Source organism: Camelus dromedarius, chromosome 20 (assembly GCF_036321535.1).
Source record: "Camelus dromedarius isolate mCamDro1 chromosome 20, mCamDro1.pat, whole genome shotgun sequence".
In the NCBI taxonomy this organism is placed as follows: domain Eukaryota; kingdom Metazoa; phylum Chordata; class Mammalia; order Artiodactyla; family Camelidae; genus Camelus; species Camelus dromedarius.
In genome coordinates, this window is record NC_087455.1 from 29,356,082 (window position 1) to 29,381,888 (window position 25,807).

Genomic DNA, 25,807 nt, shown 5'->3' on the forward strand with positions numbered 1-25,807 from the left:
CCCCAATACACAGAGAAAGCATTCTCTGAAGATTATTAGGTGAACAAGTGAATGAATGAGCAAAATGATCTAGATAATCAAGGTCTTTTCAGTTTCACGGAATCAGTAACACTGATTCAGTTGAGGACAACAATGTGCTGACTGTGTTTGTATTAGAGTTCACTTGCTTCAGTTGATGGAATGCCCACTTAAGCTGGCTAGACAGAAAGAGGTTATTGATATGATGTTGATGTGGCTCGTAGACATTAAGGAGTAACTGTAGAAACTGGAGAGGCCCTGTGGAGCTCAGAGTTGTAACTGGGGACTCGGACTCCAAGCCCATCATCATTTTATAGAAGATTCCATTGTTACTCATTTCCACGTGCACAACCTTAACGGACCAGAAAGAAATCTTCCTTTCATAGAAGGTTCTATGTTAACTCATTCCCAAGGGGACAGGCTTAATAGACCAGAAATCTTCCTTTTATCTTTTTTTTTAATTGAAATATAGTCAGTTTATAATGTGTTAATTTCTGGTGTATAGTATAGTGATTCAGTTATATATACATATATGTTATGTATGTGTGTATATATATATTCCTTTCCCAGCTGGGAAGGACATCTCCCTCCCCGAAGCACTGTAGTACTTTGCTGTGCTTCTCTTGGGATATGTGATATCTCCCCTCTCTGTTTTGCTAGCTCCTTAAGGCTGGACTCACCTTAATTTCCTTTGCAAAGTTATGCTTAAGAGGCATGCACGGTACACGTTTGTTGTCTGTATTAGTTTCCTATTGCTGCCATAAAAAATTATCCCAATCTTTAAACTTAAGACTTAAATTTTGACTTAAAACGACACATTTATTATCTAACAGTTCTGGAGGTCAGAAATCTGAAATGGGTCTCGCTGGGCTGTACTCAAAATGTAGGTAGGGCTGGGTTCCCTTTCATAGGCTCTGGGGGTTGGTCCACTTCCATCTTAGTTCATTCAGGCTGTTATAACAAAAATACCACAGACTGGGTGGCTGATAAACAACAGAAATTGATTGCTCACAGTTCTGGAGATTGGAAGTCTAAGACCAGGTTGCCATATGGTCAGGCGAGGGTCTTCTTCCGGGTCACAGACTCCTCATTGTGTCCTCACATGGTGGAAGGGGCAAGCAAGCTCTCTGGCATCTCATGATTTCATAAGGGCCTAATCCCATTCACGAAGGCTCCACCTTCATGACCTAAGCACCCCACAAGGCCCTACCTCCCAATACTATTGCATTGGAGGTTAGGTTCCCAACATATAGATTTTAGGGGGACATAAACATTCAGACTGAGGCAATTTCTTTTTCTTTTCCAGCTTCTAGAGTTTGCCTGCATCCTTGATTCATGGCCCTTTCTCCATCTTCAAAGCCTGCAACATTAGGCCAAAACCTCTTCATGCTGCTGTCTTTCTGCTTTCCTCTTCCACTTTTAAGAACCTTCGTGATTACATTGGGGTCATCAGATAATCCAAAATAATCTCCGTATTTTACGGTGAGCTGATTGGCAACCTTGATTCACCTTTAACACATAAGATAGCAAATTCACAGGTTCCTGGAATTAGAACAGGGGCATCTCAGGAGGTGGGAGTGGGCAGGGAAATGAAGGGTGAGCACAGTGTTCATCTGCCTCTCACATTGTCCAAACACAGTAACTGAAATCAGTAGTCTATTAGAACAAGTCAGGAAGATAACTACGTCCTTTAGTCAAATGTCTTTCTGAAAAGTTGTGATAGTTTTTCCTATCATTGAACTGCATTTTATATTCATCAGGGAAGTAATTATGCTTTAAATGTCCTAATTAATTATTTTACTACATTAAGATTTATATATATTTGACTTTATTAAAGCAAGATTCACATCTTTTATCATGTGAACACATTTGTTTTATATAAACCTATGCGAAGGTTATTATGGAAAAGTTTTTGCATAAATAAAATAACTAGGCATTCACTGTTCTTGAAGTATTGATGTGGGGGATGACTTTTTTAGAAGAGAAGCTAGTATCAGCAAATGAATAATGCCCTATTTTCCCTCTTTTATATAGAATAAATAATTTAATAAGCTAAATGTGATTCTATGCTGTGGTTTTAACTGTCATTAAATGCTGTTAAGTGAAAATATCGACTATGAAAATATAAATTCATAGTTCTGATATTAAGAACTATTATCTATTTACTGAGGAATTCAATGAAAACAAGAAATCACGTTTCATGTAAGTTCATTCTTTAGGAAGCATAAATTTAGGATAAACTGGACCCTAATCATCATATTTCTTAATTATTCTTACTAATTGTGAAGTTTAGCTCTGTCTTTTCAGCTGTACCAGATGTACCACTAAATTTGAGCATCACTCTTATCGTTACCCTGCAAGGTAATTAGTATTTCCATTTCACAGATAATAAAATCAAGACTCAAGTTAAGTAAATAGTCTAAAGTCATAGAGATGAAAAGTCATACTTGCGGAGCCCACATTTAAATCTGGGTGTACCCAATTCCAAAGTTCGTCATACTCTTTCCAGTATAATACAGCAAGAATCCTTGATGTCAACATTTTGTACAGAAACTCAACAAAATGTATGACTTTGGGCTGCAAATACGTCTCAGGACTGATTTTCCATTCTTATTTGTAGGAGTTCCATTTCAACGCAGACACCACAGGAAAGCATCTAGATTCTTCATGTTTTTCAGCCTATTTCTTTATCTCTTGGAAGTAGGAAGGAATAGAATCCTTGATGATTTGTAAAAATCAAGTTCATAAATGTGCAACAGTGTCTGAATGCAAAGAGAGAGTTACGGTTCTAAACCAATCTTTAAAAAGAAAAAAACAAAAAACAAAAAGATCAATATTTGCTCTGATTGTACTGGATGTTGCTGATGGAAAAGTGACATTTGCAGCTTTCCCTTTGTATGAAAAATTAAATATAAAGAGATGGTCTGTGGACTGTTTTCCTACAAAATCCTCAGTTTCATGTGAGAAATTATCTCTTTGAGAAAAGAATTTATTTCTCTCATTCAATCTATGAAAAGGCAGGCAGGGTGAAAGGAGAGGCCGTTTTTACTTCTTGAATAATTTTGTTTCTTTTCTCCTTTTTCTATATCTTCAATCTATGTAACTCCTCAGTGTCCAGAAAGACTTTAAAGAGCCTTTGCATAATTATTTCCAAATATTAATTAAATGTTACTAGTTTAATTACTTGGAGAAATGAAGTTTTCTAGTATCTCTTCTGCAATGCTTTTGAATGCAGTACACTCTATTTTCTTCTAGACGGATTCCAGGGAATTTCATGAAATTCCATAAGCTTATTTACTATGTGACATTTCACTTCCACAAAATTACCAATTTTTTTTTTAATGGTGGAAACTCTAACACTTGGGAATAAGTTTGATGTATAATAAGTGTGCCTTAAATAAGGTAGGGAAGAAATGCAGGACTGGAAAGACAGCTTTTCTCCATTAAGTCTTCAGGAACCCAGGCTTCTTCCCACAGCACCACCATCCATCTCTCGGGTACATAGCCCACTTCCTCATGGTCCATGGCGGTGGCCATCACCTCCATGCTCCCAAGCAGTAGGATGGTAAACAGACTGAAACAAAGAAAAGGTCAAAGGGCTTAGACGAGTTTGTTTTTAAGGAAGGTTCTGGAATGTACACATGACATCAGTTTACATCCAGTTGGCCTTGTCTTAATCACAAAGCCACAGAGCTACAGGGGAGGCTGGAAAATGTCTTTATTCTAGGCAGCTATTTCCCAGCTAAAGATTCTATTTCTATGCAAGAAGGAGAAAATGAGTATTGAGGGGACAACTAGCTGCTGCCACGGACATAATAGCTGCTCCTTTAGAGTTCTGAAGGGCACCATGTGAACCAAAGGACTCAATTAGCTCTTTGTAGCATCAAGGAGCAAAATATGAGTGTGATACTGAAGTGGTAGGGAGGGGACATTTGGCTCATCATAAGGAAGAACATTCCCACATGGATGACTTGACATGTTATAGTGGAGAGTCCCCCTTATTGGAAAGTATTCAAGCAAAAGGTGTTTCCTATCTCTCAGGTACAGAGAGGATTCCTCCTCTAGGGGGAAGATGCCACTGGGTGACCACTAAGGTATTTCCTTCTAAGAGCCTGTGAAAACGATTATTTCTTAACATCTGAAGAATCTGTAATAATGTCCCCTTTTTTATTTCAGATATTGGTGATTTGAGACCTCTCTCTCTCTCTCTCTCTCTCTCTCTCTCTTTCTCTCTTTCTCTCTCTTTTTCCTTGCTCATTATTTTAGGTGTTTATTAATTCTAGTAATTTGTTTCAAGAGCCAACCCTGGCTTTCTCATTTTCTGTATGGTACATTGTTTTCAGTTTAATAATTTCTGCTCTCTTTATAATTTCCTTCCTTTTACCTTCTTGGGTTTTATTTTGCTCTTCTTTGCCCAACTACTTGAGGTAGAAACTTAGATCATAGATTTCAAACCTCTTAAAAAATGACATTTTTTTTTTATTGATTTAGGGTCAAATGAAATAGAATCATGAAAATGCTGTGTAAATCACAAAGCACAATGTAAGTGGTCAGGGCAGTTTCTTACCACTGTTTGAACGACTGTGCCCAGTCACCCTGTGATGACTAAATTTAACATGGCTCTCTTTGTCTGTCTTGTTCCCTGATCTCTGCTATGCTATCTGCCACACTATCTGCCACATTTGGTATCACACCCAGCTGTTAGGCTTCACTAATTTTTGGCTTATGACTCTAGTATTTCTTACAGTGCTCTCGGGCATAAATATCTCCACAGTCTGATCCAATTAAATTCATTAGGGGTAGTTTTTGAGGCCAATCTTTGAGGCTTGTTCTGACCCTAGAAGGGCTCTTTTCTAGCTGTCTCTTCCCCTGGTTCTCTCTGGTAAACTAGCTGGTCTACAGGTTAGCTTTTGTCCTTCTTTCAGCCTCCTCTCAATTGTTTACCACGAAAGTCTCCATTATTTTCAAGAGCAACCTTCAACTTGAGCTTACCCGCATTCTATTTCAAATAAAGTCAGTTTCTTTGGGAAGATCTTCAGAGCCATCTGCTCTTACAGACTGCCTCTCCCTCTAGAAAAAAATCTCTGAGTGAGTGCTCTGGACACCAGACAGTGGTGGTAACCTCTAGTCTCAGACAGCCTCTGGCACAGAACCTCTGCCCTGCAAGTGAGCTGGATTGAGGGCAATAAGGGCACTAGGATTTTTGTCCTGCCATTCCTGGAGTAGAGCCTCTGCCCTGTGGGTGGGGGCTGGGTGGAGGAAAGGAGCTCCCCACCTCCTGGCTGTGCTTACCAGGAATTTAACACCAGAGCTGGAGAAACACTGATGGTCTGCCTTTCCCAGTGAGATACTGTGTCCCTTTATCAAGAGCCAAGGGGAGAAGACGCCCAGTCTTATTGGTGCCACCTTCCCAGAGTGGAGCTTCCATCAAACTGCGCGGAGGGGTTGGGGAGGAGGTAGGTCATGACTCAGAAGTGCCACAGATTCTCGATGTTCTTATCAAGTTTTAGTATATTTTCTTGAATAAATATTTATTCATTGGCAGTATGCCCTAAGGACGATTCTCAGAGACTTTATAGAACACTTAACAGTATTTTCATAAGTTATGCTTGTTTCACTGGAGTACAGATCCCCGGAGCTCTTCAAAGTGCCATGCTAAAAGTGGAACTCTGTTTTTGCTTTTTTTTTTTTAACAGATATATGTGTTTCCATTAAATAGGGCTTTAGGTGCATGTAAATTTTGATATCAGTTCAAAATATTTCTACATTGCAATGAAGTGTCCTTCTATGTCTCTAGTGGGATTTCTTGCTTATAGTACTATTAAATACTATTTCTTGATAATAATACCACTACACCAGCTTTTACACGTTAATTGATATATCACTTTTCATCTCTTACATGAAGTAAAGAGTTAGAATTTTCTTATTAATACAGTCTGATATTTGTTGTCTTTTAATTGGAATATTTGGCCAGTTTATGTTACAGTAACCATGGACACGTTTGGGATTAAATCTTCAATGTTACTATTTCTTCCTATGTATTCTATCATTTTCTTTTCTTTTATTCCCCCTCCTTTTTTTTTTGCCTCTTTTGGGAATCAAGCAATTTTTAAATTATTTTCCTGCTGTGTTAGTTTATAAGCTATTCATTCTTCTGTTACTCTTTTATGGATACCACAAGGATTAGTAGTTGTGCATCCTTCCCTGTTAGAGAGTATTTTTAATTAGTACTTTGACCAGAAAACAGGAATCTTAGAACACTTTAATTCTATCCACCCTCTTTTACCTTTTGTACTAATGTTGCCCTATATTTTGCATCTACACACATTTTAAACCCTACAAGACATTATCATTTTATAAAATTGGTATTCATTTAGATTCATCTGTATGTTTGTCCTTTCTGTATCTCTCTGTTTCCATCTGGGATCATTTTTCTTCTGCTTAAATAACTTCAGAAATTTATGTAATTCTGTTGGAACAACTTCCCTCGGTTTTTGACTGAAGTGTCTTGTGTCATCATCATTTAAATTTTTTAAATTAAACTTTTAATTTGAGATAAGTAGAGATTCACATGCAGTTGTGAGAAACAATATAGCGAGAACCCAAATACCCTTTACCCACTTTCCCCTAAAAGTAACATTTTGCAAAGCTGTCATACAATGTTACAACCAGGATATTGACATTAGCACAGTCAAAATACAGAATGTTTCCATCACACCACAAGAGTCCCTCACATAGCGCATTTACAACCGTAGGCACTTCCTCCCATTCCCTCCTTAATCTTTGGCAACCACTGATCTGTTTTTCATGTCTATAATTTTGTCATATCAATAATGTTTATATAAATGGAATTGTACAGTATGTGACCTTTGAGGTTAGTGTTTTCACGCAGCAAAATTCTCTGGATGTTCATGCACGGTTTTGTGTGCATCAGTAGTTTGTTCCATTTTACTACCGAGTGCTATTCCATAGTGTGGATGTACTAAAATGTGTTCACCCATTCACTCATTGAAAGCACCTGAGCTGTTTCCAGCTGTTGGCCAGCACAAAGAGAGCTGCAATAAGCATTTGTGTACAAGCTTTTCTGTTAGCATACATCTTCATTTCTCTGAAATACCAAGAGCATAATTGCCAAGTCATACAGTATTTGCATGTTTAATTTTGTTTTTAAATTGTCAAACTGTTTTCTATAATGGCTGTACCATTTTACATTTCTACTAGCAATGTATGAGTGATTCAGTTTCTCTGCCAGTATTTGATATTGTTGCTATTTTTTATTTTAGTCATTTTGAGAGGTGTGTAGTAATATCTCATTATTGTTTTAACTTGCTTTTCCCTAATAGCTAATGATATCGGAAAATTGTTTTGTGTGCGTATTTGTTATCTGTATATATTCCTGGGGAAAATGTCTTGGGGGAAATTGGATTGTTTTACTGTTGATTTTTACTGTTAAGAAGTCTTTTGTTGCTCCTTGCAAGTGAATATAATTTTTTGTCTTGCTGCTTTTAATAATTTATCTTTGTCTTTAGTTCTCAGCAAGTTGGTCATGATGTGTGTATGTGTGATTTTCTTTGTGGTTATCCTGTTTGGGGTATATAGGGCTTCTTAAATCTGTTATTTTGTATCTTTTGTAAGTTTTAGGACTCTCTCGGCCTATTGTCTTGAAATATTGCTTCTGTCCTCTCTCTCTCTCCTCTCCCCAACATGTTAGCCTTTTCATATGTCCCAAAAGTCTCTTACATTCTTTTCTGTATTTTCCATTCATTTTTTCTTCTCATACTTCAGTCTAGATATTATCTACTAATCATTCATTTCACCATTTTTCTCTTTTGCTGTATCTCCTATGCTCTTGAACCCATCTGTTGTGCTCTTAATTGCAGTTGTATGTTTCAGTTAATTTTAATATGCTCTTCTTAAGCAGATTTTATTATTCTGCTTGTGGAACTCTCCACCCTGCTGTCTATTTCCTTGAACATATTCATTATACTGTGGACCTTTGAATAACGTAGGTTTGAACTGCATGAGTCCACTTATATGTGGATTTTTTTCACTAAACATGTACTACAGTGCTACACACAGCTCTACGGTTGGTTGAATCTGTGGATGTGGATGTGCGGATACGGAGGGCCAACTGTAAAGCTATACGCAGATTTTCAACTATGTGGATAGTCGGCTTCCCTAAATTTCACATTATTCAGGGATCAACTATGGTTACTTTAAAGTCCTGTCTGATAACTGCAGAAGATGGATCTGTGATAACTACCCATGGATCTGTCTGTGGTCTATTTCTTCCTCTTGGATTTTGCTTAGTTATACCAGTTTTCTTGCACAATTAATGATTCTTGAGTGAACTGGAAGTGGCGTATGCAGAGCAGCCAAGGGTCTGTCTGACGTCATCGTCCTTTAGAGAGGGTTAATTTTCTCTGGAAAGTAGTAATAGGGGCAAATTACCTGGATCCAACTAAGTATTGTAGTGATTCTAGGATGGGTCCTGGTTTTTGTGAGGATGCATCTATTTCCCATTTTCCATTACTTCTAGGTCATAGCCTTTCAGTTATGAGACCTAAAAACTAAGGGTGTTTACAAGCTCCAGCTCCTCAGAAGATCCTGAACTCCCAAGCCTGCAAGACTGCTACACGCACCCTTCTTGTTTTTATCCTGTTTGCTACATTTTAATGCTTCACTTCTTTTTCTCTTGTCTAACACCATCTAGGAGTTGGCAAATGCTTCAAGGGCAAAATAGTTCAGAATATTGGGATCTCTTCTCTGTGCTTCCTTTTTCGTTGTTTTTTTTTAAACTAGGATCTCAATCCCCAAAGTCCTGGATGTTTTTGAGTATTTGTACCCCCATTTTTTTTTTCTCTCCAGTCTCTGAGAATGCCAAAAGCCTCACACCACTTAAGAATTAAAAAATAATAATTTGAGGAGAGAAGTAACAGATAATATGGAGAATGCTGGGGCTTGCATCATTATAGTTCCCTTTTATCTGAGATCTTGGCGCTTGAAGGTCTTGATGCCTTTGCTACTCTTTGATGCCTTCCAACCACTTTTTAAAAATCCAGCTATTATTATCTCAGTGAGAGTATTAATTTGAAGACAAAAAAAAAAAATTCCATCATACTGGGAAATAGAAGTTACTCAAGCCTGTGTGATCCAAATATTTGCTTCAGTTAAGACTATAATAACCTTAGCATGCACAAGGTTCTGGGTTCAACCTCCATTAAATAAATCAGTAAAAAATAAATAAATAAACCTAATTGCCTCCCTCCCCCTAAAAAAAAAAAAAAGACTATAATAATTTGGGCAGTTTTATTTTATTTTATTTTTACTGTTTTATTTTGCCTGTTTTCTTTGATTCAAATCTTCCTGATTAGATTTTTCTTGCCATATTACTCCTTAAGCCAAAGCTAGATTAAGATCATCAGAGTTCCCAAATGCAGAAAGGGTAAGTTGGCCTTCTCACTCTCATAAGGAATTAAAAATAAAAATAACCCTCAAGTATAAAATAACCGTTAAAAATAATTCAATTCTTTCTAAAAATACATCAAATGTAAATTATTTCCAAAAATTAGTGGAGCCAGGCTTCCTGGGTATAGATCCTGGCTCTGCATGTACTCAGTAGGCAAGTTATTCAATCTTTCTTTGCTTAAGTTTCTCTTTTTTTTTCTCGTTTTTTTTTTTTTTTAATTGAAGTGTAGTCAGTTACAATGTGTCAATTTCTGGTGTACAGCACAATGTCCCAGTCATGCATATACATACATATATTCATCTTCATATTCTTTTTCATTAAATATTATTACAAGATATTGAATATAGTTCCCTGTGCTCTACAGAAGAAATTTGTTTTTAATCTATTTTTATATATAGTGGCCCACATTTGCAAATCTCAGACTCCCAAATTTATCCCTTCCTACCCTGTTTCTGTTGGTAACCATAAGATTGTTTACTATGTCTGTGATTCTGTTTGTAGATAAGTTCATTAGTGTCCTCTTTTTTTAGATTTCACATATGAGTGATATCATACGGTGTTTTTTTCTTTCTCTTTCTGGTTTACTTCACTTAGAATGATGATTTCTAGGTCCATCCATGTTGCTGCAAATGGTATTATTTTATTCTTTTTATGGCTGAGTAGTATTCCATTGTATAAATACACCACAACTTCTTTATCCAGTCATCTGTTGATGGACTTTAGGTTGCTTTCATGTCTTGGCTATTGTATATAATGCTGCTATGAACATTGGAGTGCATGTATCTTTTCAAATTAGAGTTCCCTACAGATATGTGCCCAGGAGTGGGACTGCTGGATCATATGATTGTGGAAAAGAATAATACCTGTCTCATAGGGTTATTATAGTAAAGAATTTAATATATCTATAGCACTTAGAACAATGCTCCGGATGTAAGTGCTCAGTTAATGTCAGTTAATGTAAAAGATTATCCAACATCAACAGCAGTAGCTGTAAAATACACCAGCATATAACTTATGTACACACATAATAAATACTTATGATTTAGTAGAGATAAGTTTGATTTACTTGGCCAATTTACTTGAACCCATCCATTGCTAGAACATTTTGTGATAACTCAACATTTTTGTTCTTCTTTTTCCTTCTTTTGCCTTTTTGGGAGCTTGAGGGGAGGCTCTCTCTTCTCTGTTAGCAGGAAGAAAAAGGAAGCATTTCTTTCTGTTGCTCAGCATTTATTTCCCGGTAGTGGAGTCTATTTATCAAGCACTTGTGTTCTGGGCCCTGTGCTAACCACAGAGCTGTAGAGATGACTAAGATCCCGTCCTTTCCCTGAAAGTCTCTATAGACTCACCAGAGTCAGACATAAACATGAAATGACACACACAATGAGCCAGCTATTCTGTGGCAGGGTGTCAGAGTTTTAGAAAACCTTAGCTTTATAGTCCTCATAACAACCTTAAGATGTAAGCACTGAGGCTCAGAGGACTTAAGTAACTTTCCTAAATGAGATTTGAACCCAGTGCTTACAAAACATAGGTCCATGGCCTTCCCACTAATGTTAAGGTGGGGACACAGCACCACTAGCTAGCAACAGCAAAGAAAAGGTTGATTATCACTGTCTACTTATGGCCTAAGCCACCTGTTAATTTAATTGTGTGAACCCGAGTCAGGCTGCTTGTTTTGTGGCATTTACCATAAATTGCCATAAATAAATTTAGTGGCGTTTATTTCCGGCAAAGTGGTCAAACTAAGAATAGGCAGCTTTGACATTCATACGGCAAGTGAAAGCTATGGTGCAGAACTATTTTCGAATGGGTATTTTTAAATTCAATGAATCATTCTCACCTAAAAAAGTGAGTTATGATTTAAAAAAGAAAATGACACATATTCTTTTTAATGTTGTGGGCTCTGATTAGAGAAGACCTTCATGTTTTTCCTATGATATTTTCAACTACATTTGGATTAATTAGCCAAACTGGTAGAAACCTGAGCTCCAAAGAGATCGTCCTCACAATTTCAACTCTGCAGGAGGCCAGTGGCTTTCTTAGCTGTAAGAGGGACCTCTAATTCTAGGTAGTTTGCAAAGGGAAGTGACTTGATGGCATGTTGGAAGCAGGCTATAGAAAAAAGAATTACATGTATCCACTTTTCACTTTGAAGGCCAGTCCACTGATTTTAACTTATAATGAGTTTAAGCACATAAGTATACAGTAAAGTATACTTAAATCTTTAAAAAAAAAAAAAGAAAATTCAAAATAAAAAGATATTATTATTTGTTAAATTTTAAACTAATGAAAGGCCAGAATGTTTAGAACAGCTAACTCCTTGTTTCAGAGGACATCACCTACTGGCAAACCATGGTACTGCAGCTTTCTCTTTTAGATGTTGACACTGCACAGAGAGGAAGAGTTGATCAGGCAGCCATGGATCTGGAGTCAGAGAACGTGGGACCCTGGAAGTCTAGAAGGATATGCTTTCTCTCCTCTCTTCCCACCCCTCTCATTACTATGATGTGCATTTCTGAGCAGGAAACCAGAACTATCACTGGAACCAATTACAAATTTGTGAATTGTAGCTGTTACTGAAATCTGCCACTGGCGAGACATCCTGGCCCATTTAGATAGACATTGGACTCAATGAGCTAATTGTCCTTGTGCAAACAGATAAATTCCTAGCCATCATTAATCTGAAATTAAAGGGGGAGCCTTCACTGCAGCATTACACTTCAATTTTACTTTTGCAGTGCTATAGCCAATCGCGTAAGGAAAATAACTTTTCAAATGAAAGTGTATCTTTTCTCCCAGTTGCGACTGAGACAGAAGTAAAGGAAGAGAAAGATGGACTAGGAGTCGTCTATGGTGAAACAGTTTGAACATTAGTCTTACTGTTCTAGAGCAAATCCTGACTCTAACTGAAGAAATTGCATTCTTTTACAGGGACATAAATGTAATCTGTTCAGCTGGCTTAGCTTCCACTTATATTTGGTAAAACCCCGGAGCTACCTTTTTTAAAAGAAGCCAAAATAGAAATCCTGATAACTCTAGCATGGAAAGATCCTTAGGGTTTTGAGAGCAGTCACTCCTCTGCCGCCGTTTAACCCCTTTGCCCTTTGAATGGGTAAACATTCTCTGAATGTGTTTTTTCAGAGTACCTTCCTCTGGGTTTCATTTCATTTTGTTTAATGGACTTCCTGTTAATTAAGAGGGAGAATGAACTAGGAAATAAGCACGTGTGAGGAGTTAGAAGTAAGCTAGGCTGGTCCTAAAGGAAATGAAGCTCAAGTTAGAAAACGTGCAGGACTGTCCTTTTATTCTGCTGCCCTAGACTTTCACTGAAGTGTGTGTTTGGGGACACTTACCATTTACTCCATGCTGAGCCCCAGAGGGATGTGGACAAGAGCACGTAGGGGAGGATTTGGCACCTGTATGGTGACCCCCAAAATAAAAGTCAAAAAAGGTCAAAATATAAAGTATTTTAAAGGAGTACTGTTTTGAAACTCTTTTGGTCATCATTCTTGCATAGACACTTTCCAGTGCAGGGATCCTGAATTCATGTCAGCTGATTCCCCATCCTGTTTGATGTGAGGGTCATTAGACTCTCATCTGATGCGGGGCCACCCGCCCCAAGTTTCTTCTCTTTCTTTCCATCTCAGTACATAGATGTGGATTCCTCTATCATTTTAAAAATAGCTTTTCTTCCATCTCTCCTTGAGCTTCTGTTTTTATCCATTTGCTTACAAATAGATTTAATTAGCTTAGAATACTGCCCCCAAATTTCTCAGCTTCTTTCCCTCTGTGCTACAGAGAGACACAAGCTTCATGCTGGTGACAGCGAGACCAGTGGGAACATCAGAGGGGCACGCATTTTCCTGCCAGTAACTGTAAAAGACACCAAAGCCTCAAAGAGGAAAGTTGTAGGCGCTCTTGAGTCACAACTTCAAGGGCTAAGGTTGTCGGGGAGCTGTCCGTGATGGTTGTGGGGTGAGTGTACACACACACACTCACTCACACACATTTACACACCACAGTGACAGATGACCTATTGAAATAATTTCAGAGCTGTTCTGTGGTTGCTACGACAACCAGTGCTCTCTTGGCTTTCATCTGGCCATGTGACAGGGACTTTGACGTCAGCTGGAGGCAGAGTCTGTGGCTGAGTCCACACAGTCAAAGGCCTGTGAGAATCTGGTGGATGCTGGCTGCCGCTGCCGCTGCTCTTAACGCTGCTGCCGCTGCTTCCCAGGGGCTGCAGAGCATGGACTGTTAAACCTTGCCCTTCTTCTGTGCGAGGTAATTAGTTTGCTTTAGGTACAATAGTTGATGTGTTTATAGATCATTGTGGTTCTCCCCTCTCTCTTACCTCTTACAAGTTTGTCTTCATGAACAGTTATTGTTGTACCAGGAGAAAAATGTGAAGCAGCTTCTAGTTGTTAATTTGGGGCGGAATCTCTGGAATTTGGTTAAATTTGGATTAATGTTCTGTGAAGTAGGTTAAAATGTAATCGCCTTTCTTATTCAACACTTGCTAACATGACATTATTTAGAGATAGGATTTTGCAGCTTGAGCTAAATATTCCCCGTTGAATTCCAGGAATCCTCCCTTCTGTATTGTTTTGGGTTTAAAGACTCCAGCATAGTCTTGCAGTATGTTGCTAACTTTGCTTTTTTGTACACTTGCTACCCTGTTCTGAATCAGCCTAGAATAGTTTGGAATTCGGTTTCTGTCTTGTTTGCAGCATTCATAATTAGCAACAATAGGCACAGTGGGAAAGAACATTACACTTTGAAACAAAAGTTGGGGTTTTTCTGGTAAACGAAGTATTCTGCAAATACTGGGGAAAACTGTCAACAGCTTCCTGTTTAGAGAAAATAATCTGGAATATGCCAAAGAATCTGGGGTGGAACCTCTTACATGTGTGCATGCAGTTGCTTTTTGGTTGTTAGAGCGAAGTGCATATTTTCAGCATCTTCCTCTGAAAATTCAGTTGTGAAGAGAATAGCATTGGATGGTCTTCACTGAGGAGTCATGTAAGCTGGTTTTTATATTTAAAGATTGAAATAATGACCTAGAGAAGAAAACAATAGCCTTAAAACCAAATTATCATTGGTAGATCTACTTTAATTCAAACACGGATATGAATAGTCACTAAAAATTGCTCCAGATCTCAAATGAGTAATTTGATAACTGATTAGTAGAGCCTTTCATCTCGATTTCTATAGCACTATGCACTGCAAATTGGGTGTGGTGTTTTGCATTGTTGTAGTTTCTTTCCTTGTCAAGTTTAGTGATTTTGAATTTTCTATCATTGCACACAAGTTGGATCATTTTTATAGCTTGTAATTCAAAGAAAACCTCTGGTATTGAAGTTAATTGGAGCCTAGATTTATAACCAGGTGTCTGAATCTTACAAATTTAATTGGAAAAAAAGGTACATTTTAGAGCAGCACATGTAATATACCTGTTATTTTGATGAATAGAAAATAATGGTTTAACTATGTATATGAAGAATACACATTTTATGGTATATGAGTTAAGTATCAGCTTAATGCCAGAATACATTGTTCTGATAGCCTTTATTTTACTTTTGGAGATGGGGATTTTGAACAGTGTTTAGCTTCAGTAACAAGTGAATAATTGTGAGTACATCAATAATTTCTCAATAGTTTTCACTGAGTGAATATTCATTTGACTTGCTGCCATTTGATATGTCTATTTTTGGCCAGAGTCTCCATGGAGGATTTTCCAAAAAGTCTAATGTACTTATATTCAAGGAACATCCACTGAGGCATTATCTCATCATTCAATTTATCTCATAATTATAATAACTCAGAGGCCATATTCTTAAGCCTCCTAGAACTATGTTAATTGATTTACAGCATTTCAACTGAGCATAAGTAGGACCAACAGCCAGAAGCACTGTCATTTAAAAGCAGTGTCTTTGATGGAGTACTTTGTTGTTTCTTTTTCTCAAAATAAGGAATTATCATTATAGTTTTTCCAGGTAGCAGAGATTTTCTTGATGCTCTCTCTATGGTGTTTTAAATTAAAGTTATAAAATGATTGTATTCAATGCTCTAATGAAACAGACTGGACTTCAGCAAACAACTCAGTGTTGATTGGCAAAATGTTAATGATAAAGTTTATCATTAGAAGAAAACAACCTATGCTGTGACAGCAGAGATACTCTGGAATCTACAGGTCTTTTCTTATGGCAAAATAAGGGGAGGAAAGACTCTTATTAGAGTCATCCATTTACAGCAATGAGACTGTGTTGATTTCAAGGTCAAGTTTGTTTCAACTTCAAAAGATATTAGCAAAGAATGAGTTACTCTAGAAACCTGGATGTTGCATTATTAAATGCTTTATGCACAGTTTCAGGGATTTTTAATGTTTTGGGTGTCACGGAGCTCTTTGGCAGGCTGTTGATGCCTATAGGTTCTTCTTAGAATGATGTTTTTAAATGTGTGATAAAGTATGCAGGATTACAAAGGAAACCACTTTTATTGAAATACATTAACCAAATTTTAAAAAATTATGGTATGTATGTTAATAATTCATTATTACATAAAACAAAATTAACAGCAGTTGTAATAACTACCATAATTTTGAAGTAGTGACGAGCATGGAAGATATTTCGAGATGGCTGCGATGACTGTGATGTGATGTAGAATATCTGTGATTTCTCTGGGCAACAAAGTCACAGGTACTGTGGTTTGTGGCCTCATTTTAATTGAAAGATACTAAATTTTAGTTTGAGGTTAGTGAAACTAAAGATGTAAAATTTTTCCCGTCCAAGTTCCCCGATCCTGTGAATTCTGTCCACTCCTGAGTTAAATGATATGTAAGCTGGTGATGCTAAAAGGCTTGGGACTGCACTGGACAAAATCCACACCACTGCTTCCACATTCAGTTCTTCTACCTCTGATTTGTTTTCTCTGTATGTGTGAATTTCACAGTATTCTCTCTTTAATTTCTGTGTGAAAAGGGATGATTTATCCACATAGCTACCAAACTGTAACTTTGTTTTATTTTCCTTCTTGAAATTCATAAGTAGTCTTGTGTCCTTGGACTGAGAAACTCATACTTGGTTAGATAGGGGTTAAGAGGAAAAACTCTAGTGTTAATGCAAGTTATGCAAGTTAAAACCATGGACCGTAGAAGTAAGACTATAGCTATTTACAAAGGGACCTTTATCCCTTTGTAAAGAAAATAAGCTTGTACTTAGATGAAGAATGCAGGATGTTATATGAGATCATAGCTGAAGGAATATTCTAGACGGTACTTTGTGTGCTCACAGCAATTGAAATGAGCATTAAAAAACTTACATAACTTTTCATTTTAAGGTAAAGCACATACATGTGTAAATTGATCAGTTATAATGTAGATTCCAGTTACTCTGAATAGAGCCTGCTGGTTCACCTGTCAGAGGTCCCTAGAACAGGACACATTCAGAACGAAATGGGGGAGCGGAGACACTTCCCAAGTAATCTGAATGCAGAATCCTATTTGACTTCCTGGATATTCAAGACCAATACAGGGGATATTAATATTATTGTTTTCTGATTTACACGAGAGTTGTCTCATTCCCAATGTCATTCTCAATTTGCAGAAGATATTGCCTAATTTTCCTCTCCATCTAAGTAGGTACTCTGCAGTCAGTTAGCAGATATCAGGTATCACTGCCATACCAGCCCTGCATTTAGTCCTAGCCACCCTTTCTATTACATCAGCACCCACCATCACAGCATAGGAAAATTGGAGCTATGACATTATGCACAAGCTGGTGTTTAAACACAATCCAAATCCCTAACATTTGAAATGGAAGCTTAGCTATTTTTCTTCATGTGTTCTTGGGGGAATTACGAAAGAGGATTTTCTCAAACATTTCTTATTCTTTGGACTAGAAAAGAACACCTGCTTTGGGGGCTTTGAGTCTCTGTGGCAACTTGATAAAGAAACTTGGAAAAAGTCAAAAATCTCTGATTCCAGGCAGTACTGTTTGCTTCTTTGATGGCAGGTGTTGAAATCTGAAGTTCAGAAAGGAATGTGCCATTATTTTTTTACGAAATCAACTGTTATTTAAATGGTGCCCTGTGATAGAAATCCAACTAGAAATAGCATTCCAAAATACAGTATTTTTAATTGTTTCCAGAAGTGAGGCCATTAAAAGTTAGTGCTCATTAAGACTTTGATTAAAAATTATATGATAAATATTTAAATTCACTGGAGCCATGTACTCCAAACTAAAAACTGTCTGTTCTTTTTATCTCTGCAGTGAAATTCAGGGTTTGGGGTACATATTTCTATAAATGCCTTTAATTAGAGACATAGCATCCCTTTAAATTTTAGTTTACACCAATGTAAAACAGTATACTTACATCACATTAAAGTTCTACATTTGATTTTCAAGGAAGAAATCTGTAGTCTAAAAGATACCACAGCTGCTACCTGTCCTAATGGGAGAATTTTCCCTATTTTCTGAATTCTGTCCCAGTGTGTACAGGAGGACCAAAGGCTGCATATTGCTTTTATGCAAGGATGAATTTTTTAAGAATGATTCTAGAATTTCTTTACTTCTATGAGTTCTAAGCCTTCCCATTAGAGGTAAATGTCAAGAAAAGCGTTGTCTTCTTTAGCTGACTCCCACAGATTTCATATGATTCATACAACTAAATCCACAATCAATTTTGTGACGACCATATTTACAACATCCTTGGAGATAAATTAAAAAATAGCATCCCACAAAAGCTAGCTGAGCCTAAGCATTCCTGCTTCTGCTGTGGATCAGGCGCAGCGTGAGGCAGCGTCACTCCGTCAGCAAGCATTATTAAGTGGCTGCTGCATCCACAGTACTGTAGTAGGCATTTTGGATTCCCTCATGATGTCCTTGAGTGATAAAATGCCACTGGCATAAAGAGCCCGAGTTACTTTATAGACTTCCAGCTTTTGTTTGCTTTTGTTCAAACATCTGGTCTTTCATGCATTCAGTAAAATTTGAGCACCTACTGTGTGCCAGGCGGTACACTAGATACTAGGGATGCTGTGGTGGTGAACAAGACAGACAAGATCCCTGCCATCGTGGGACTTTCAGTCTAACTATCCAGGGGACCTGCCCAGAGACCTAAGTGTAACAGCAACCAAGGATTTTTTTCTCTTACAGCCGTGCTGGCCAGTGTAGTCAAAAAGAGAATCTTTTCTATAAGGGAAAAAAAAAATCAAAATGAAAGAGGCAAGTAAATAACCTGAGAACCCATTAGATTTTACACCAGAGTGAAAACTTGAAAGAGGCATTCTTCAGCTGGTGAACAGCTAGCCTAATCCATTCATAATCAGTGTCAAGGGTTCCAGATCAGTACGCCCAGCCCTATTTCCAAAGGCTCTCTGTCCTCTAGTTCAGAAGACATATGGGACTGGTAGGGACTGACCTAGAGGATAATTTTCTTTTATGCATATACCCTGCCTTGTGCAAATGATGAGAGCTATTTCATCTTATGAAAGGAATCCTTAAGTTAGTTGTGCCCAAGAATACCGACCCCATCTTCCCTATTCGAACCCAGTCAAGATAGGTTCACTGCCCTGTTAAATAGCCCCAGGCCCCAGTGGCATAATACAGTGCTGTTCATTTTTCACTCACGCCCAAATCAGATTTGGGAAAAGGGCTCTTCTCCACACAGTAATCCAAGGTTCAGGCCCTTCCATCTACTTAGACTGATCTGGGGACAAATTCTGTCTCTATCACTTGCAGGTGTCACTTTGGGCAAGTTACCAAAGTCATGGCTTTCTTACCTGGATAGTATTAGTACCTACCTCATACATTTTTAAGTCAGCTTACTTGGCAGGTATTAAACTGTTATCATTAATTTTCTGCTTCTGGTAGTGCTGCCACCACCACCATCTCCCCAGGAACCAGGAAGTACCACAGCCATAGTCAGAGGGGATGTGTCCCTAGTGTCATGATGACAGCTAACACTTAGGGAGCTAGATAGTCTTCTAGGCTCCTTTCAAAATAACTATTTTTTTCTTCACAGCATCCCAATTTTATAAATGAGGAAACTAAGCAACAGAGAGCTTGAGCAAATTGCCCCACACCACCCAAGTGTATAATGGAGCTCTGTGTACTGAGATCTGGACTCTATGCTGTATAAGCTTTTAAGCTGGTACATTTGCACTTTCCCTAGAAGTAATATGTTGTGGCAGATTGTATCGCTAAAAGCCTTCTAGGATATTGCTACTCTCCCTCAAGAGAAGTATTGTCTTCCCCTGGAACCCCCGTGGACTTGTGATTGGTCCCACTGAGAGAGCACAGTGGAAACAATGCAATGCGACTTCCAAGGTTGGATTACAAGACGAATACAGTTTCTTTTTCTCTCAGCTGTCCTTTCTTTCTCTTACATGTGACATTTGACCCTGGAAACCAGCTGCCATGTTATGAGGAAGCTTAGACCATAGAGAGAGGCTGCATGTAGGTTTCAGTCAACACCTCCGCTAAGATCTCAGCCAACAGCCAGCATTAACTGCCAGATATGTGAGTGGGCAAGCCTTCAGAGCATCCCGGGCCCCAGCCCTTGGGTCCCCCTCACCCCTCCTGACGCCAGGGGAACCGGAGATGAGCTATCCCTGGTGAGCACTCTTCTAAACTGCAGGTTCATTTATAAGATAAAAACTATTGTTGTTCTAGCTTCATAAGTTTGGGAATTATTTCTTAGGCAACCAGAGTAAGTGGAATGTATGGGGTAGTTAGAAATGACTGAAATACCTGTGTAGAGGACTGAACTTTAGAGACATATAGATTAAGTAGGTTTTGGGGATTTGGCATGGGTAGCTAACCTAGTTAAAATAATTTCTGGGGGAAATTATATTTCAGTTACCAATTAAATTTAAAGTGGACTTTAGGTACCCATCCTGTTCATAAACTTAGAAGAGTGTCCCTACATTTTCTATTGCTGGTTCTAGAGGAGGATTCGGGCTACACTGAGACTGGATTGTGTGCATTAGTAAAGTCTCCCTCATTGCTCCCTCCTGGCTGGGACCCTCTCTGTAGGAGAGTCCCACGTGGACAGCAGTTCTGCCATTTTCCCTTCGTCACCGCTTAGTCCTCCTTATCTGTTTTTATCTCTCTTTCTCACAGCTACTCTTGTCTAATTTGCTGCCGAGTTTTCTATTGTTAGACCCTGCTGTCTCGACACTCTCTTTTGGCCCATTTCCAATGCTTCTAAGCCTGTTTTTCTCCTCCAGTGGTTTATAGTAAAGCTGGGGATTTCCTCTTGGCCAGGTAAGATTTAGCTCATTCAGCAAAGTCTTTTTTTTCTCTTGATAAAGCTGCCAAAATGGCATGCATCCACTGGCTTGCGGCTGCATGTGTTGGTCAAACCTAGTACTGGAAATGCTCAGAAATGTATTTCTTACGTCCTGACTCAAAGAGGCATCTCTGTGTCTTCTACTAGAGAGAAATGAACACCCCTGACCCTCTTCTCACTCACTTAAACATCATCCCATTCTGAGGCTCTGTCCATCTTCCCTTTAGAAGGCTAATTGGTTTGTTCACTCTTGATGTATGCATTCAACATTTATTAGCCCCATATAGTGGGCCCTCTTGTTGAGCACCTATGAAAAAATTTTGTGTCTAAGGACTGGTAAGGTTCCTCTAATTGCCTCTAATTTGCTTACCACTGACAGCAGACAGATGTGGTCCAGTCAACCCAACCGTTTCAATGACCAGCACATGTCCCACCTCACTCAAGATGCCTCAGCGAAGCAGGATACTACAAGGGTAACATAGGACCCGCCACTCTTTGAAAGGGTTACAGTCCAGTTGAAGAGGCCAGACAGCATATGCAACTAAGGTCCAGAGCTATGTCTTCCATGTTGGTCACAACTTCTCCTAGTGCCTAGTGTAGTGCTGGACACACAGTAACCACTCGTTAAATCTCTGGTAGGTGATTAATGAGTAGATTAACTCTAGAAGGATCTATGGCTTTGAGATGACTTCAGAGAGGAAGTGAACTTTGAATTAGGCCTCAAAGGATGGAGAATATTTGGCATGACCTGGAAGCGAAAGGATTGCCCATGAGTAAGAAACATCATAAGTACATCCCAGTAGCAGAAATAGACTCACCCGTCTGGAATCAGGAAAATGGCTGGGGAAAGAAAAGACATACAGTCCACAGGTGGGTATGTAGAGGACGTAGAATTATCAGTGTAAAACAAGCTGGATTTGACCTGATAGACGGCAGGAAGCTAGGGACAGGCAGGGCGCGGGTAAGTGATATCTGTGTCAAGGGGTGTGATAATATTTTAATATCCATGCTTCCTTTTGCTTTAGACAACTTATTTTAATTATGAATATGTATTAAGTATTTCCTTTTTTTCTGTTTTTCTCATAGAAAAGTTCTAACTTTGTGAATTTTAAAAAAATGTGAATTCTTCTTTGCCTTCAATACTGTGTAAGTGGCTCTTTTAACTTTAGCTGGGTGATATATGTAGGGAGAACTATGTCAACTTCATAGTTTAAAAAATATAATCTGCTATTTAGCAAAGTCACATTCACATAAAACTCAAACCAACTGAAAATTCAAACCTCCATAACATTTTCTATAGAACTATACTATGGTGATAATTGTTATTCATTTGTATATTCAATTGTATATACATAATGAAACCCCTGGGACATCACACCATTATTCTGATAAATCTGTTGATTAAGTCATCAATTAAAGATTTAATTATGTTCAGTGAAGTTTTAGTTTTAAGTTGTTAGTACATTTCATATCTGAAGTCTTTGAAAACTGGCTGTCAATTATACGTGTTTGGCAACTGTCAGGATGTTCTTAAAGCATACCATTCTCAAGAAAAATACTGTCAATTATACACGCAAAAGTGTGTATATTTATGTACAGTATAAAGAATATTAGAAAATGTATGTCATAAAAATAAAACAAATAATATTTGTTAATTGTTCTTGTGAAGTGGAAGTCCGCACACTGACATTGATGGTGCCTTCACCACAGCGCCATGCAGGCTAGCACTGTATCTAAAGTCCACTGCCTCGTGGAAATTGAATCTGTGATGTACTTTTAAAATTTCTAATCACATAAAGATTTTAAGCCAGTTGAGGACAGAGAGTACATTATCTCAGTCTGTAATGGAGAGTAAAAAGTATGCGTTACACTTGCAGACTATCACTCGCCTTTGCTGCTGGCAGATGTGGATGTTTGGAGATCATTTCTGTTTCCTGAGCCATCGCCCACTCATGCTTGTAACCTCCTGGCCATTCAGCAGTGACCCTCCGTGAGCCAGAGCTCTTTTACAGGGCCAGCTGCTGGGGGCTGTTAAGGCAAACCATCCACTCTCAGGGGAGCTTTCTTAATAAGGAACTTGAACAGAAATTTAAGTGGAAATTATAGGTTTCATGACATTTTTTTCTGGCGTATCATAAAAATGCTTTCACAAAATGCAAGCCACTTAAGATGGAACCTCTGGTCCAAATTCTACTTTGTAAAAGTAATTGTCATTATATATGCTCTGGTCACTTCTAAACATTTTGACCAACTTCCAGTTTTAAAAGCCCAATCCATTGATCTTTGGAAAAAATTATCTTCCTCCTCTGGCCCTCTAAACAGCCTAGGGATTAATACCAAGCCTGACCAAGAGGCCTGACTGCTTCATCGGTGTCCTCGTCAGGAGGATTGCTTTCTTACAGGCACAAACTTCGTTATGCTATAGGACGACAAAAAGATACTGAGTCAGGGATACTATAAAAAAAGAAAAGGTCTCACTGAAATCATGTTAAATCATGTCTAGATTTAATTGTGGTAAAATATACATAACATAAAATTAACCATTTTAACCATTTTTAAGTGTACAATTCAGTGGCGTTAAGTGCATTCACGTTCTTGTGCAACCATCACTACCATCCACCTCCAGAACTTTTTCATCTTCCCAAAGTGAGACTCTGTATCCATCACACGCTAACTCCACATTCTCTCCTCCCCTCCCAGGCCCTGTAACTGTCATTCTACTTTCTTTTGACAGGGACATTTTAAGGAAATTTAAAACCTACTGTTCCTCTTTGTCTTGCTTAAAGTCTTCAATTAATAAAGTCCCTGTTAAAAGTCCCAAAATAATTGGAAATTTCTTAGGTTTACACAGTGGGCAATGTTTACACAGCATTCCATGATGTAGAGATTTCAGATATACAACAGAGGTGATGGCTTGAAACATGTGTTCCAAACCACCTACTTAAATCGTATTCAATACAATTTTTATATAATTACTCAGCTTGCCACCTTGCTTGTCAAAAAAAAGCCATGGAACCTGAGAATTTCTGGTCCTAGTAACACACTCAAATAGTCTTGTATAGTTACTTGTATTCCAAGTAACTTAAGTATAGAATCAATGTATGTTTATGATAGAACATATGGAAAATACAGAAGAATGTAAGGAAGAAAATAAACCTAACTTTTAATATTCTACTGCCTAAAGTAACCACAATTAATAGCTTAAAATTAAAAAGCGGTATATTTTAAGTTTATAGTTCATCTTACTTTACTTCAGCAGAAGAAAAAGAACTCTGAAATGAACCTGAGCATTTGAACTTCAGGTAACTGTGTCTTTAAAGCAGAAATTAATGGTTTTTAACTAAACTGAATTGCCAATTAAAAATTGAAATTCAATCAAACATTAAGAGATTGGGGAATTAATGTTTCTTAAAAACGAATTGCTTCTTAATGGGTATAGCTTTGTATTTTCAATTAGTAGAGCTTAGTTAGCTATCTTATGGAGATCAGCAAAGACCAAGAATAATCAAACAAAACTACCTTGGGGAAATAAAAGGTTTTTAACCAGAGATTGCCTTAGAAATATTCTCCTGGGGAAAAAAAAGTAGATAAAAAGGATAATCTGTAAGGAACATAGTCCATAAAGTCACAAACCACTTTCAAAAGGAAAAATAAACCATACAATAGGGAAGCAGTTGTTTTACCCAGGGCCCTGGAACTCACGGAGAATTTAGAAGCATTCACCATGTTAACTGACCCTCTCCTTTGCCATAGAGGGTTAACTTCATTTGCTTCAGACACCAGTGGTTTCTATATCCCTTTAATTGTTCAGATACAACCTGTATTTTAGTTTGCTTCATATTTAGACCATGATTTCCTTTCATGATTTATCTTTCTAGAGTTCCTAATTATCTTTTCCTTCTCTAGTTGACCTGGAGAACCATGAATCTTCAGTACATACATGGCATGTTTTAGTTTATTTCTTGGTTCTTAAGCATCCAGTTGGGTCATGATAATCTTTTGTTCTGTTGAAGGTGTTCTTCACCAAGCACTCTGTCCTGCGATTCTCATTTGGACTAAATACACGCTGTTCCACTAGGCTTTCTTTTCATCTGAACTACATTATTTCCATTGTTTCCAGGTCTGCCTATTTCTTGGATTCATTTTCAATTTTGCTAGTGTATGTTTTTAAATTATTTTTTTCAAAATGGAAGAAGAAGGGCTAAGTCCTGATAGATCTTCATTTTGCCTTCAAAATTGAAAAATAGAGGTAGGGTAGGTAATTCATAAGCTTAGTCTGCCATCTTTTTTTTTTTTTTTTAACATTTTTTGATTTATAATCATTTTACAATGTTGTGTCAAATTCCAGTGTTCAGCACAATTTTTCAGTTATTCATGGACATATACACACTCATTGTCACATTTTTTTCTCTGTGAGTTATCATAACATTTTGTGTATATTTCCCTGTGCTATACAGTGTAGTCTATTCTACAATTTTGAAATCCCAGTCTATCCCTTCCCACCCTCCACCCCCCTGGTAACCACAAGTCTGTATTCTCTGTCTGTGAGTCTATTTCTGTCCTTTATTTACGCTTTGTTTTTGTTTGTTTGTTTGTTTTTGTTTTTGTTTTTTAGATTCCACATATGAGCAATCTCATATGGTATTTTTCTTTCTCTTTCTGGCTTACTTCACTTAGAATGACATTCTCCAGGAGCATCCATGTTGCTGCAAATGGCATTATGTTGTCAGTTTTTATGGCTGAGTAGTATTCCATTGTATAAATATACCACCTCTTCTTTATCCAGTCATCTGTTGATGGACATTTAGGCTGTTTCCATGTTTTGGCTATTGTAAATAGTGCTGCTATGAACATTGGGGTGCAGGTGTCATCCTGAAGTAGATTTCCTTCTGGATACAAGCCCAGGAGTCCAGGAGTGGGATTCCTGGGTCATATGGTAAGTCTATTCCTAGTCTTTTGAGGAATCTCCACACTGTTTTCCATAGTGGCTGCACCAAACTGCATTCCCACCAGCAGTGTAGGAGG

The 25,807-nt window shown here is 37.9% G+C and overlaps 1 protein-coding gene across 7 annotated transcripts in view; it reads left to right on the top strand.

Annotated features, from left to right (window-relative positions):
- NCALD (neurocalcin delta) overlaps positions 1–25,807 on the top strand; it is a 364,376-nt gene that overhangs the window by 269,837 nt on the left and 68,732 nt on the right. The window contains exon 1 of one of the 7 annotated variants that reach the window (XM_010981880.3): positions 13,619–13,774. The exons of the other annotated variants lie outside the window; for them this stretch is intronic. The gene's annotated coding sequence lies outside the window, so the exon portion shown is untranslated. Of the gene's footprint in view, positions 1–13,618; positions 13,775–25,807 lie in introns of those variants that run through there. 7 annotated transcript variants of the gene reach the window in all.